This window comes from Canis lupus, chromosome 7, assembly GCF_048164855.1.
Source record: "Canis lupus baileyi chromosome 7, mCanLup2.hap1, whole genome shotgun sequence".
Classification (NCBI taxonomy): domain Eukaryota; kingdom Metazoa; phylum Chordata; class Mammalia; order Carnivora; family Canidae; genus Canis; species Canis lupus.
Window position 1 is genome coordinate 32,810,178 of NC_132844.1, and position 11,921 is coordinate 32,822,098.

Sequence of the window (11,921 nt, forward strand, 5' to 3'; positions counted from 1 at the left end):
TGAGTTTTATAAGTTCTTTATATATTTTGGATACTAACTCTTTATCAGATATGTCATTTGCAAATAACTTCTCGCATTCCATAGTTGTGTTTTAGTTTTATTGCTTGTTTGCTGTTCTTAAGCATTTTAATCCCATAATTTTTTTTCCGTATATATTCTTGTCCAGTTTTGGAATCAGGATTATTCTAACCTCATAAAAGAAGTTGGGAAGTATCTCCTCTGTTTAGGTTATTTGAAAGGGATTGTATGATATTAGTTTTATTTCTTCCTTAATGTTTGATAGAATTCACTAGTGAAACAATTCTGGACTAAAGTTTTTTTGTGTGTGGAAAATAATTATAAATTCAAATACCTTATGTAGTTATTTGGATTTTGTTTTTCTTGGGACAGTTTGGTATGCTGTATTTTTTAAAAAGCATTTTCATCTAGTTTATTGTAAGTTTTTGCATTTACTGGAATGAAATTATTCATAATATTTATTTATTATCCTTTTGATGTCTATGGCTTTAATTATGAAGTCTTTTCTCTCATTTGTGATAGGTGCAGGTATTACCCTGGTGGATGTGGTAGCTTATGGAAGCTTTTCCCATTGGTGAGTGACTGTTTTTATATAATAGCATTTTAATGTGGACCAAACTTGCTTTAAGTAAATATGTTTCAGTCCTTGTCTAAGTCAAAAGTGAGATGCTCAATTAAAGAGTTACATCTTTTGAAAATATTAGGGAACTAACCTGGATTCAACAAGTATGGGAGCCATGCAGTGCAGACCTTAGCAAGGCTATAGCTATGGGTCATAGAGGAGTAGAGGGCATTTCATTAAATTCTGACCACAGCAACTGTAATAGAGTCCCAGGCCTATGAGGTACCACTGTTGCAGCTCAATACAGGTTCTGGCTTTAAAGTGTATTTGGTTTAAGTGGGTCCCTGGAAGCTTAGGAAGAATGTGCAGTTGATACAGTGGGAAAGAGAGTTTTTCCCCTTTTAATATAAAAGTTTTCAGATATTAAGACCTAGCAAAATTACTTGATGCTTGTTCTACAAAAGTTTCCAGGCCGGAACTTAAAACTATAACTAAGTTTCGTGAGTGGCTCAGAGCATTGTGTATGTGTGTTTCCAGCAGCCTGTGGTAGGCAGAGAAGACCTGTGACTTCATGTCTGCTCTCTGTGTTGTTTTTAAGTATACTCTGGCCCAAAGGAGGATCATTTAGACAGATGGACTGCTCATGTTGTGTGTGCCTTGTCCACAGGCTTGTTCCTCTCATCATGTGGCCTCAGTTGGCTCTGGGTTTAATTAAATAAGCACTGCCCATGTAGTTTTTTTTGAAATTCTACATGGGCAGTGCTTATTTAATGAAACAAAACTGTGGCTTCATCCATAAGTGTAGCTTTCAATAATAAATAAACACACAACATCAAGATTTCTGATTCCTTTGAGGATGATGAAGGAGCCAGAGTGGTGGTCTGCTTGCTCCCTTCAAATCAGCCTTGGAGAAACTGTAGAATCAAGACATAAAAATGGGTTTGAGGAACTAACGTCAACAATAGCACTCCATGAAAAATTCCTTGGGAGACTGAAGTCTGTGTTCATCCACTTTGTATATAAAAGATAGATGGCTGCAGCCTAGGGTAGAGGGTGGCAGTAAGAGAGTTTGTTGGAGGAATCTAGTGGATAAGACACACAACAGAAATCTGTGGAGGTCGGTTATGCAGCCTAAACAGATGTGGGTAAACAGGCCTAAGCAGTTTTATAGAGAGGCAGAGGCTATCGCAGAGGTGTCATAGGGAAAATAGAAATGAAGAAGCTTTGAATGTGCAAGAAAGGCACCTCGAATAAGACCCAGTGACTAGGGCTTGCACCACTGTAAATTCCTAAATTTTGCAAAAACACAGTAATAACACAAATGCTAGCTCTCTGAGAAATAAATTTTCTCTCCAGATATAGTAAACATAGTGTCATTATTATTGTAAGAATTAAATGAAAAGATGCAACTGAAGTGCTTATCCCAGAGCTAGGACAATAGTTAGTGCTCAATAAATATTTGCTGTCATTTGAAATTGTTTTCAAGATCAATTTAAGGTGTAAGATACTCTTTGGGTGGCCAGATGAAGTTATTTGAATAAAACCTCTATGTTGCCCTTCTTCTTCAATGTGACTATCAAAATAAAGGTCTTATGAGGCAGGAAGAAATATATATCTACAAAAAGGGTGTATTCTTATATAGAGATCTGGGAACCTAAAGCCAGAAGTTCCCAAGAAATCCTTTTGGGGAATGGATGTAAATGATATCATCAGAGAGTATTACAGACTGCTTGAGCTAATGAACATGTGTGATGTGTACTTGAAATAGATCACAAAAATTGCACAGAGGCAAGAGATTAAAAAGGCAGGGCTTGGAGGAGGGGCAAGATGGCGGAAGAGTAGGGTCCCCAAATCACCTGTCTCCACCAAATTACCTAGGAAACCTTCAAATTATCCTGAAAATCTATGAATTCGGCCTGAGAATTAAAGAGAGACCAGCTGGAATGCTACAGTGAGAAGAGTTCGCGCTTCTACCAAGGTAGGAAGACGGGGGAAAAAGAAGTAAAGAAACAAAAGGCCTCCAAGGGGGAGGGGCCCGCGAGGAGCCGGGCTGAGGCCGGGGCGAGGGTCCCCAGGACAGGAGAGCCCCGTCCCGGAGACGCAGGAGCTGCACCGACCTTCCCGGGCGGAAAGGGGCTCGCAGGGAGTTGGAGCAGGACCCAGGAGGGCGGGGATGCCCTCGGGCTCCCCGGGACAGTAACAGACACCTGCGCCCCGGGAGAGTGTGCCGAGGTCCCTAAGGGCTGCAGCGCGCACCGCGGGACCCGGAGCAGCTCGGAGGGGCTTGGGGGCGGCTCCGCGGAGGGGGCTGCGGGGCGGGAGCAGCTCGGGGGGGCTCGGGCAGAGGAAGAGGCTCCGTGCGGAGGGGGCTGCACGGTTCCAGGAGCAGCTCGGGGGGGGGGGGGTCGCTCGGGCGGCGGCTCCGCCGAGGGGGCTGCGGGGCTGGAGCGTGAATCCAACAGTGCAGGCCCCGGAGCACGGGGCACCGGGACACAGCCCAGGATCCGGCTTCCCCCCGGGGACAGGCAGAGGCCGGGAGGGCCCAGGACAGCAAGGACGCTCCTGCCCCAGCTGAGCAGATCAGCGGCCCCGCCCGGAGCCTCCAGGCCCTGCAGACGGAGAGCTCCGGAGTTCCTGCGGGGGCTGAATCCAGGGCTCCAGAGCTGGCCTCGCCACTGGGGTCGTTCCTCCTGCGGCCTCAGGGGGTAAACAACCCCCACTGAGCCCTGCACCAGGCAGGGGCACAGCAGCTCCCCCAAGTGCTAACACCTGAAAATCAGCACAACAGGCCCCTCCCCCAGAACACCAGCTAGACGGACAAGGTCCAGGGGAAGCCAAGGGACTTAAAGTACACAGAATCAGAAGATACTCCCCCGTGGTTCTTTTTTTCTTTCTTTCTTTCTTTCTTTTTTTTTTTTTTGTTGTTTTGTTTTGTTTTGCTTTTTGATTTGTTTCCTTCCCCCACCTCCCCTTTTTTTCCTTTCTCTTTTTCTTCTTTTATTTCTTCCTTTTTTCTTTTTTCTCTTTCTCTTTTCTTTCCTTCTTACTCTCCTCTCTTTTTCTCCTTTTCCCAATACAACTTGCTTTTGGCCACTCTGCACTGAGCAAAATGACTAGAAGGAAAACCTCACCTCAAAAGAAAGAATCAGAAACAGTCCTCTCTCCCACAGAGTTACAAAATCTGGATTACAATTCAATGTCAGAAAGCCAATTCAGAAGCACTATTATACAGCTACTGGTGGCTCTAGAAAAAAGTATAAAGGACTCAAGAGACTTCATGACTGCAGAATTTAGAGCCAATCAGGCAGAAATTAAAAATCAATTGAATGAGATGCAATCCAAACTAGAAGTCCTAATGACGAGGGTTAACGAGGTGGAAGAACGAGTGAGTGACATAGAAGACACGTTGATGGCAAAGAGGGAAACTGAGGAAAAAAGAGACAAACAATTAAAAGACCATGAGGATAGATTAAGGGAAATAAACAACAGACTGAGGAAGAAAAACTTACGTTTAATTGGTGTTCCCGAGGGCGCCAAAAGGGACAGAGGGCCTGAATATGTATTTGAACAAATTCTAGCTGAAAACTTTCCTAATCTGGGAAGGGAAACAGGCATTCAGATCCAGGAAATAGAGAGATCCCCCCCTAAAATCAATAAAAACCGTTCAACAGCTCGACATTTAATAGTGAAGCTTGCAAATTCCAAAGATAAAGAGAAGATCCATAAAGCAGCAAGAGACAAGAAATCCCTGACTTTTATGGGGAGGAGTATTAGGGTAACAGCAGACCTCTCCACAGAGACCTGGCAGGCCAGAAAGGGCTGGCAGGATATATTCAGGGTCCTAAATGAGAAGAACATGCAACCAAGAATACTTTATCCAGCAAGGCGCTCATTCAAAATGGAAGGAGAGATAAAGAGCTTCCAACACAGGCAGGAACTGAAAGAATATGTGACCTCCAAACTAGCTCTGCAAGAAATTTTAAGGGGGACTCTTAAAATTCCCCTTTAAGAAGAAGTTCAGTGGAACAATCCACAAAAACAAGGACTGAATAGATATCATGATGACACTAAACTCATATCTCTCAATAGTAACTCTGAATGTGAACAGGCTTAATGACCCCATCAAAAGGTGCAGGGTTTCAGACTGGATAAAAAAGCAGGACCCATCTATTTGCTGTCTACAAGAGACTCATTTTAGATAGAAGGACACCTGCAGCCTGAAAATAAAAGGTTGGAGAACCATTTACCATTCGAAGGTCCTCAAAAGAAAGCAGGAGTAGCCATCCTTATATCAGATAAACTAAAATTTACCCCGAAGACTGTAGTGAGAGATGAAGAGGGACACTATATCATACTTAAAGGATCTATCCAACAAGAGGACTTAACAATCCTCAATATATATGCCCCGAATGTGGGAGCTGCCAAATATATCAATCAATTAATAACCAAAGTGAAGAAATACTTAGATAATAATACACTTATACTTGGTGACTTCAATCTAGCTCTTTCTATACTCGATAGGTCTTCTAAGCACAACATCTCCAAAGAAACGAGAGCTTTAAATGATACACTGGACCAGATGGATTTCACAGATATCTACAGAACTTTACATCCAAACTCAACTGAATACACATTCTCCTCAAGTGCACATGGAACTTTCTCCAGAATAGACCACATGCTGGGTCACAAATCCGGTCTGAAATGATACCAAAAGATTGGGATCGTCCCCTGCATATTCTCAGACCATAATGCCTTGAAATTAGAACTAAATCACAACAAGAAGTTTGGAAGGACCTCAAACATGTGGAGGTTAAAGACCATCCTGCTAAAAGATGAAAGGGTCAACCAGGAAATTAAGGAAGAATTAAAAAGATTCATGGAAACTAATGAGAAGGAAGATACAACCGTTCAAAATCTTTGGGATGCAGCAAAAGCAGTCCTAAGGGGGAAATACATCGCAATACAAGCATCCATTCAAAAACTGGAAAGAACTCAAATACAAAAGCTAACCTTACACATAAAGAAGCTAGAGAAAAAACAGCAGATAGATCCTACACCCAGCAGAAGAAGAGAGTTAATAAAGATTCAAGCAGAACTCAACGAAATCGAGACCTGAAGACCTGTGGAACAGATCAACAAAACCAGGAGTTGGTTCTTTGAAAGAATTAATAAGATAGATAAACCATTAGCCAGCCATATTAAAAAGAAGAGAGAGAAGACTCAAATTAATAAACTCATGAATGAGAAAGGAGAGATCACTACCAACACCAAGGAAAGAAAAGGATTTTAAAAACATATTATGAACAGCTATACGCCAATAAATTAGGCAATCTAGAAGAAATGGACGCATTCCTGGAAAGCCACAAACTACCAAAACTGGAACAGGAAGAAATAGAAAACCTTAACAGGCCAATAACCAGGGAGGAAATTGAAGCAGTCATCAAAAACCTCCCAAGACACAAGAGTCCAGGGCCAGATGGCTTCCCTGGGGAATTTTATCAAACATTTAAAGAAGAAACCATACCTATTCTCCTAAAGCTGTTTGGAAAGATAGAAAGAGATGGAGTACTTCCAAATTCGTTCTATGAGGCCAGCATCACCTTAATTCCAAAACCAGACAAAGACCCCACCAAAAAGGAGAATTACAGACCAATATCCCTGATGAACATGGATGCAAAAATTCTCAACAAGATACTAGCCAATAGGATCCAACAATACATTAAGAAAATTATTCACCATGACCAAGTAGGATTTATCCCTGGGACACAAGGCTGGTTCAACACCCGTAAAACAATCAATGTGATTCATCATATCAGCAAGAGAAAAACCAAGAACCATATGATCCTCTCATTAGATGCAGAGAAAGCATTTGACAAAATACAGCATCCATTTCTGATCAAAACTCTTCAGAGTGTAGGGATAGAGGGAATATTCCTTAACATCTTAAAAGCCATCTACGAAAAGCCCACAGCAAATCTCATTCTCAATGGGGAAGCACTGGGAGCCTTTCCCCTAAGATCAGGAACAAGACAGGGATGTCCACTCTCACCACTGCTATTCAACATAGTACTGGAAGTCCTAGCCTCAGCAATCAGACAACAAAAAGACATTAAAGGCATTCAAATTGGCAAAGAAGAAGTCAAACTCTCCCTCTTCGCCGATGACATGATACTCTACATAGAAAACCCAAAAGTCTCCACCCCAAGATTGCTAGAACTCATACAGCAATTCGGTAGCGTGGCAGGATACAAAATCAATGCTCAGAAATCAGTTGCATTTCTTTACACTAACAATGATACTGAAGAAAGAGAAATTAAGGAGTCAATCCCATTTACAATTGCACCCAAAAGCATAAGATACCTAGGAATAAACCTAACCAAAGATGTAAAGGATCTATACCCTAAAAACTATAGAACACTTCTGAAAGAAACTGAGGAAGACACAAAGAGATGGAAAAATATTCCATGCTCATGGATTGGCAGAATTAATATTGTGAAAATGTCAATGTTACCCAGGGCAATTTACACGTGTAATGCAATCCCTATCAAAATACCATGGACTTTCTTCAGAGAGTTAGAACAAATTATTTTAAGATTTGTGTGGAATCAGAAAAGACCCCGAATAGCCAGGGGAATTTTAAAAAAGAAAACCATATCTGGGGGCATCACAATGCCAGATTTCAGGTTGTACTACAAAGCTGTGGTCATCAAGACAGTGTGGTACTGGCACAAAAACAGACACATAGATCAATGGAACAGAATAGAGAACCCAGAAGTGGACCCTGAACTTTATGGTCAACTAATATTCGATAATGGAGGAAAGACTATCCATTGGAAGAAAGACAGTCTCTTCAATAAATGGTGCTGGGAAAATTGGACAGCCACATGCAGAAGAATGAAACTAGACCACTCTCTTGCACCATACACAAAGATAAACTCAAAATGGATGAAAGATCTAAATGTGAGACAAGATTCCATCAAAATCCTAGAGAAGAACACAGGCAACACCCTTCTTGAACTTGGCCACAGTAACTTCTTGCAAGATACATCCACGAAGGCAAAAGAAACAAAAGCAAAAATGAACTATTGGGACTTCATCAAGATAAGAAGCTTTTGCACAGCAAAGGATACAGTCAACAAAACTAAAAGACAACCTACAGAATGGGAGAAGATATTTGCAAATGACCTATCAGATAAAGGGCTAGTTTCCAAGATCTATAAAGAACTTATTAAACTCAACACCAAAGAAACAAACCATCCAATCATGAAGTGGGCAAAAGACATGAAGAGAAATCTCACAGAGGAAGACATAGACATGGCCAACATGCACATGAGAACATGCTCTGCATCACTTGCCATCAGGGAAATACAAATCAAAACCACAATGAGATACCACCTCACACCAGTGAGAATGGGGAAAATTAACAAGGCAGGAAACCACAAGTGTTGGAGAGGATGCGGAGAAAAGGGAACCCTCTTACACTGTTGGTGGGAATGTGAACTGGTGCAGCCACTCTGGAAAACTGTGTGGAGGTTCCTCAAAGAGTTAAAAATAGACCTGCCCTACGACCCAGCAATTGCACTGTTGGGGATTTACCCCAAAGATTCAGATGCAATGAAATGCCGGGACACCTGCACCCCGATGTTTCTAGCAGCAATGGCCACAATAGCCAAACTGTGGAAGGAGCGTCGGTGTCCATCGAAAGATGAATGGATGAAGAAGATGTGGTTTATGTATACAATGGAATATTACTCAGCTATTAGAAATGACAAATACCCACCATTTGCTTCAACGTGGATGGAACTGGAGGGTATTATGCTGAGTGAAGTAAGTCAGTCGGAGAAGGACAAACATTATGTGTTCTCATTCATGTGGGGAATATAAATAATAGTGAAAGGGAATATAAGGGAAGGGAGAAGAAATGTGTGGGAAATATCAGAAAGGGAGACATAACGTAAAGACTGCTAACTCTGGGAAACGAACTAGGGGTGGTAGAAGGGGAGGAGGGCGAGGGGTGGGAGTGATTGGGTGACGGGCACTAGGGGTTATTCTGTATGTTGGTAAATTGAACACCAATAAAAAAAAATGGCAGGGCTTTCCCTTATATGGAAATCTATTAGTGGCTTATTCAGTTAAAATTAGACACTACATTAGATGGATCATTTTTAATAGGTATGAGTGATAAAGTGAATTCCTTTGCTGGTCCTAGTTCTGGCCGGGAAGGAGCTGACATAGTTGATGACATGGAAGTGATTGAAACCGTGGGACAAATCAACTTTTTATTATGCCAATTTATAAAAAACTACAGAAAATTAGTAAGTAATAAAATAAATACCCATATACTTAACACCAGCATTAGTAAATATTATTAAATAATTACTCACATTTTGCCTAGGAATCAGTTCTTTCTCTGGTTTTCTAATATCATCAAATGCCAATATGGAAAATATTAAGTTAGTAATAACAGTTTGATAAGTAAAAAATAATGGAATAGAGCTATTTATCAGGATATACTGCCTCCAATTTTATATCATGCCTAGTATTCGTTTTTGCAATTCTGTTGCCCACGGTGGGTTCATTCCCTTCAAGTTTTTCATAAGCAATCTTCATGTTTGTGATTCCCCCTTTGAAACAAGTGGGTGGCCTTTCATTCTCAGTGGGATGTACTATTTCTCAATATAGAGTAGAGGTTATTTCAATGAAATACTTTGGATCTGAGGACTCTGTATAGAGAAAAGGGAAGAAATCAATAAACTGACTTCTGATATGGAAAGTAATGATTCTGAGAAATATCTATATACATATAATACAGAGGTAGAGTGACTTTTATTTCAAAACAAATCTTGACTTTGTAAATAAAATAATGCTTCACCTTTATATAATGTTATTAATGTTATTCCTTTCAAGAGCTCAAATTTTTTTCAAATTTATTTCTCCATTTATTTTCATATAAATCTGTGATGTAGATAAGAGGGGGTAGATATAATTTAATGGTTAACATCCTAAAGGGAAAATACATCTTTTGGAAATTTTATTTGAAAGGTGAGAAAATGTATTTTATTTTCCCTTGCCAGGAATTGTGAAGACTATAAAACATATGAAAACATATATAGTATAAGTATCCCTTTTTGCTTGAAAATTTATATTATTGATGCTTATTGCCCTAGACTAGAAAAATGAAACACATAAAATACTCTATGCTTTTTTTATGACTATAGATGGGTATCATTTGTCACTACACTTCTGAAAGCCATGAATATGTCTATAGAAAATCCTTAAAGAATGAAATCAGCTTAAGCATATGCCTTGGTAAAAGTAGTATAGAGAGAAGAATCTTAGCAGGCTTGATGAAGTCCTGTTAGATACAAGTAAGAAAAATCATTTAAGTTGCTTAAGAAAATGCTCTAATAACTGACAATTCAAACTCTGTGTATGGAATGCTTATTGAAATGTTTGAAATCATATCTTTCATTGAAGAATATGTATTCAAGTATTAAGAGGTATAATCTATGATTAAAGAGATTAAAGATAATTTTATTTACCTACTTATATTTCTGGTATTTTTTTCTAATTTTATACTTTAATATTAATAAAGAGAAGAAATACATGTTTTATTTTTAATTTTTTTAAAAGAACTCAATTATTTAGAAAGAGAGCATGAGTGGGAGGAGGGTAGAGAGTGAGGAAGAGAGAGAATCTCAAGCAGACTCTGTGCTGAGCATGGAGCCTGATCTCACCACTCCGAGATCATGACCTGAGCCAAAATCAAGAGTTGGTCACTTGACTAACTGAGCTACTCAGGTACCCCAGAAATACATGTTTTTAAAATGAAATAATGTCTCTGTGAACTTTTAGAAACTTATTTGTAAGAATCTAACCCCAAATAGTACATTTACCAAACTATGATATTAAAGAAAATAAAGATTCTTTGTTGTACTTTCACTTATTGCCGTTATAATTCTTGAATATTTAATGACAAGATTCTGGTCCATTGATCATTATTTGTTAAACAATCTCTATACTATTACACTTTAATATGTGTTGCAGGACAAAACCAAAAAAGGATGATAAATCATGGAACTTTCTTCTAATGACCATATTATTCTTTATGGACAAAACATACGCATACTAAAAATTAGAGAATAATGAAATGCTAAACTGCATCACTGAGAGTACAGAGAATGGAGAGATCAGGCTGGAACAGCTTGAGATTTTATAAAAAAGATGAGATTTGAGCTTGGCTTTGAAAAAAGTATCATTAAAGATCCTTGAAAGTCAGGGCATAGAGAAATTAATTTCTTATGTGCTGGACAATAGAGTTTTAGTCTTGATGAAGTAAATTAGGAGAATTAGCCTGGATGTTCTCTGTTGAATAGGGAACAAGACTTGGGGAAGAATGGCAGAAGAGACTTATTATCCTCAATTTCCCATCTCTCAGGGATTTTTCCTGCATTCTCCAGCAGGAGAATGTTGGGATACTTAGTGGAGTTCATGGCCATCCATTCCCCAGCTTTCCTTTCACTTAACTGTGGCTATGTGATATGTTCTAGCCTAGGGCTTGTGAGGGAAAATGATATGTGATACTTTCAAAGACATGTCCTTAAAGGAAGGGGCCACACTGTTTGTCCCCCCTAATTCTATCCTGCTGCTATGTGAGAGAGAAATGATCTTATCAAAGGTACATTAACTCAGGTTTATCTTTCATGCAGCTAAACCTATATCCTAATTAACCTAAAATTTGTTATATGCATTTGGGATACTACATATAACAGAAACTTAAATAGGTGCATTTTTTGATGGTTTCAAGGATATAGATGTTGCACATGTTAAAAGGTGGCTTTTTTTTTCTTTTTTAAACAGTGGCAAGTATACTTCTGATACCTGGACTGGCAGATAATGGGCCACGTGAGCCAAGAACTCTCTAGGGGGAAATGGTAGGAAAAATTCAATGTCTGTTGACTGTTTCTTACCTCTTTCAGAAGGCCCTACAATAGAGAGGAGAACTCAGGCTATTTCTATAGCTATTTCTATAGCTAGTTTGCAAGTAGAAATAGAAAGGAATATAACTCTGCTGAGAGCCTTTGTGCCCAAGGCAATCTCAGATGAGGGGATTTGGTAATTTGGGGCCTTGCCCAGCTGGAAAAGTAAACTGATTCTGTAATTAAAATTCAAGCAATTATAGAACTGTCAATTTTACCAGAAGATAAGGAATAGGGCCCCAACCCTTTTAAAGCATCACTGTCAGACATTGGGAATCTTTCTAGCTGAGGAGATGAGATGAAGGACATTGCCTTGCCACTCATGTCTCAGTTGACTTCCAATAGCTGCTGGTTGTACCAGA

At 39.6% G+C, this 11,921-nt stretch overlaps 1 long non-coding RNA gene across 1 annotated transcript; it reads left to right on the forward strand.

Moving 5' to 3' along the window:
- Nucleotides 1–540: 540 nt before the first annotated feature.
- LOC140636273 (uncharacterized) lies at nucleotides 541–11,520 on the forward strand. The gene is made up of 3 exons (XR_012033570.1): nucleotides 541–592; nucleotides 2,459–2,558; nucleotides 11,441–11,520. It is a non-coding gene; the product is annotated as an uncharacterized lncRNA (long non-coding RNA).
- The last annotated feature ends 401 nt before the right edge of the window (nucleotides 11,521–11,921 follow it).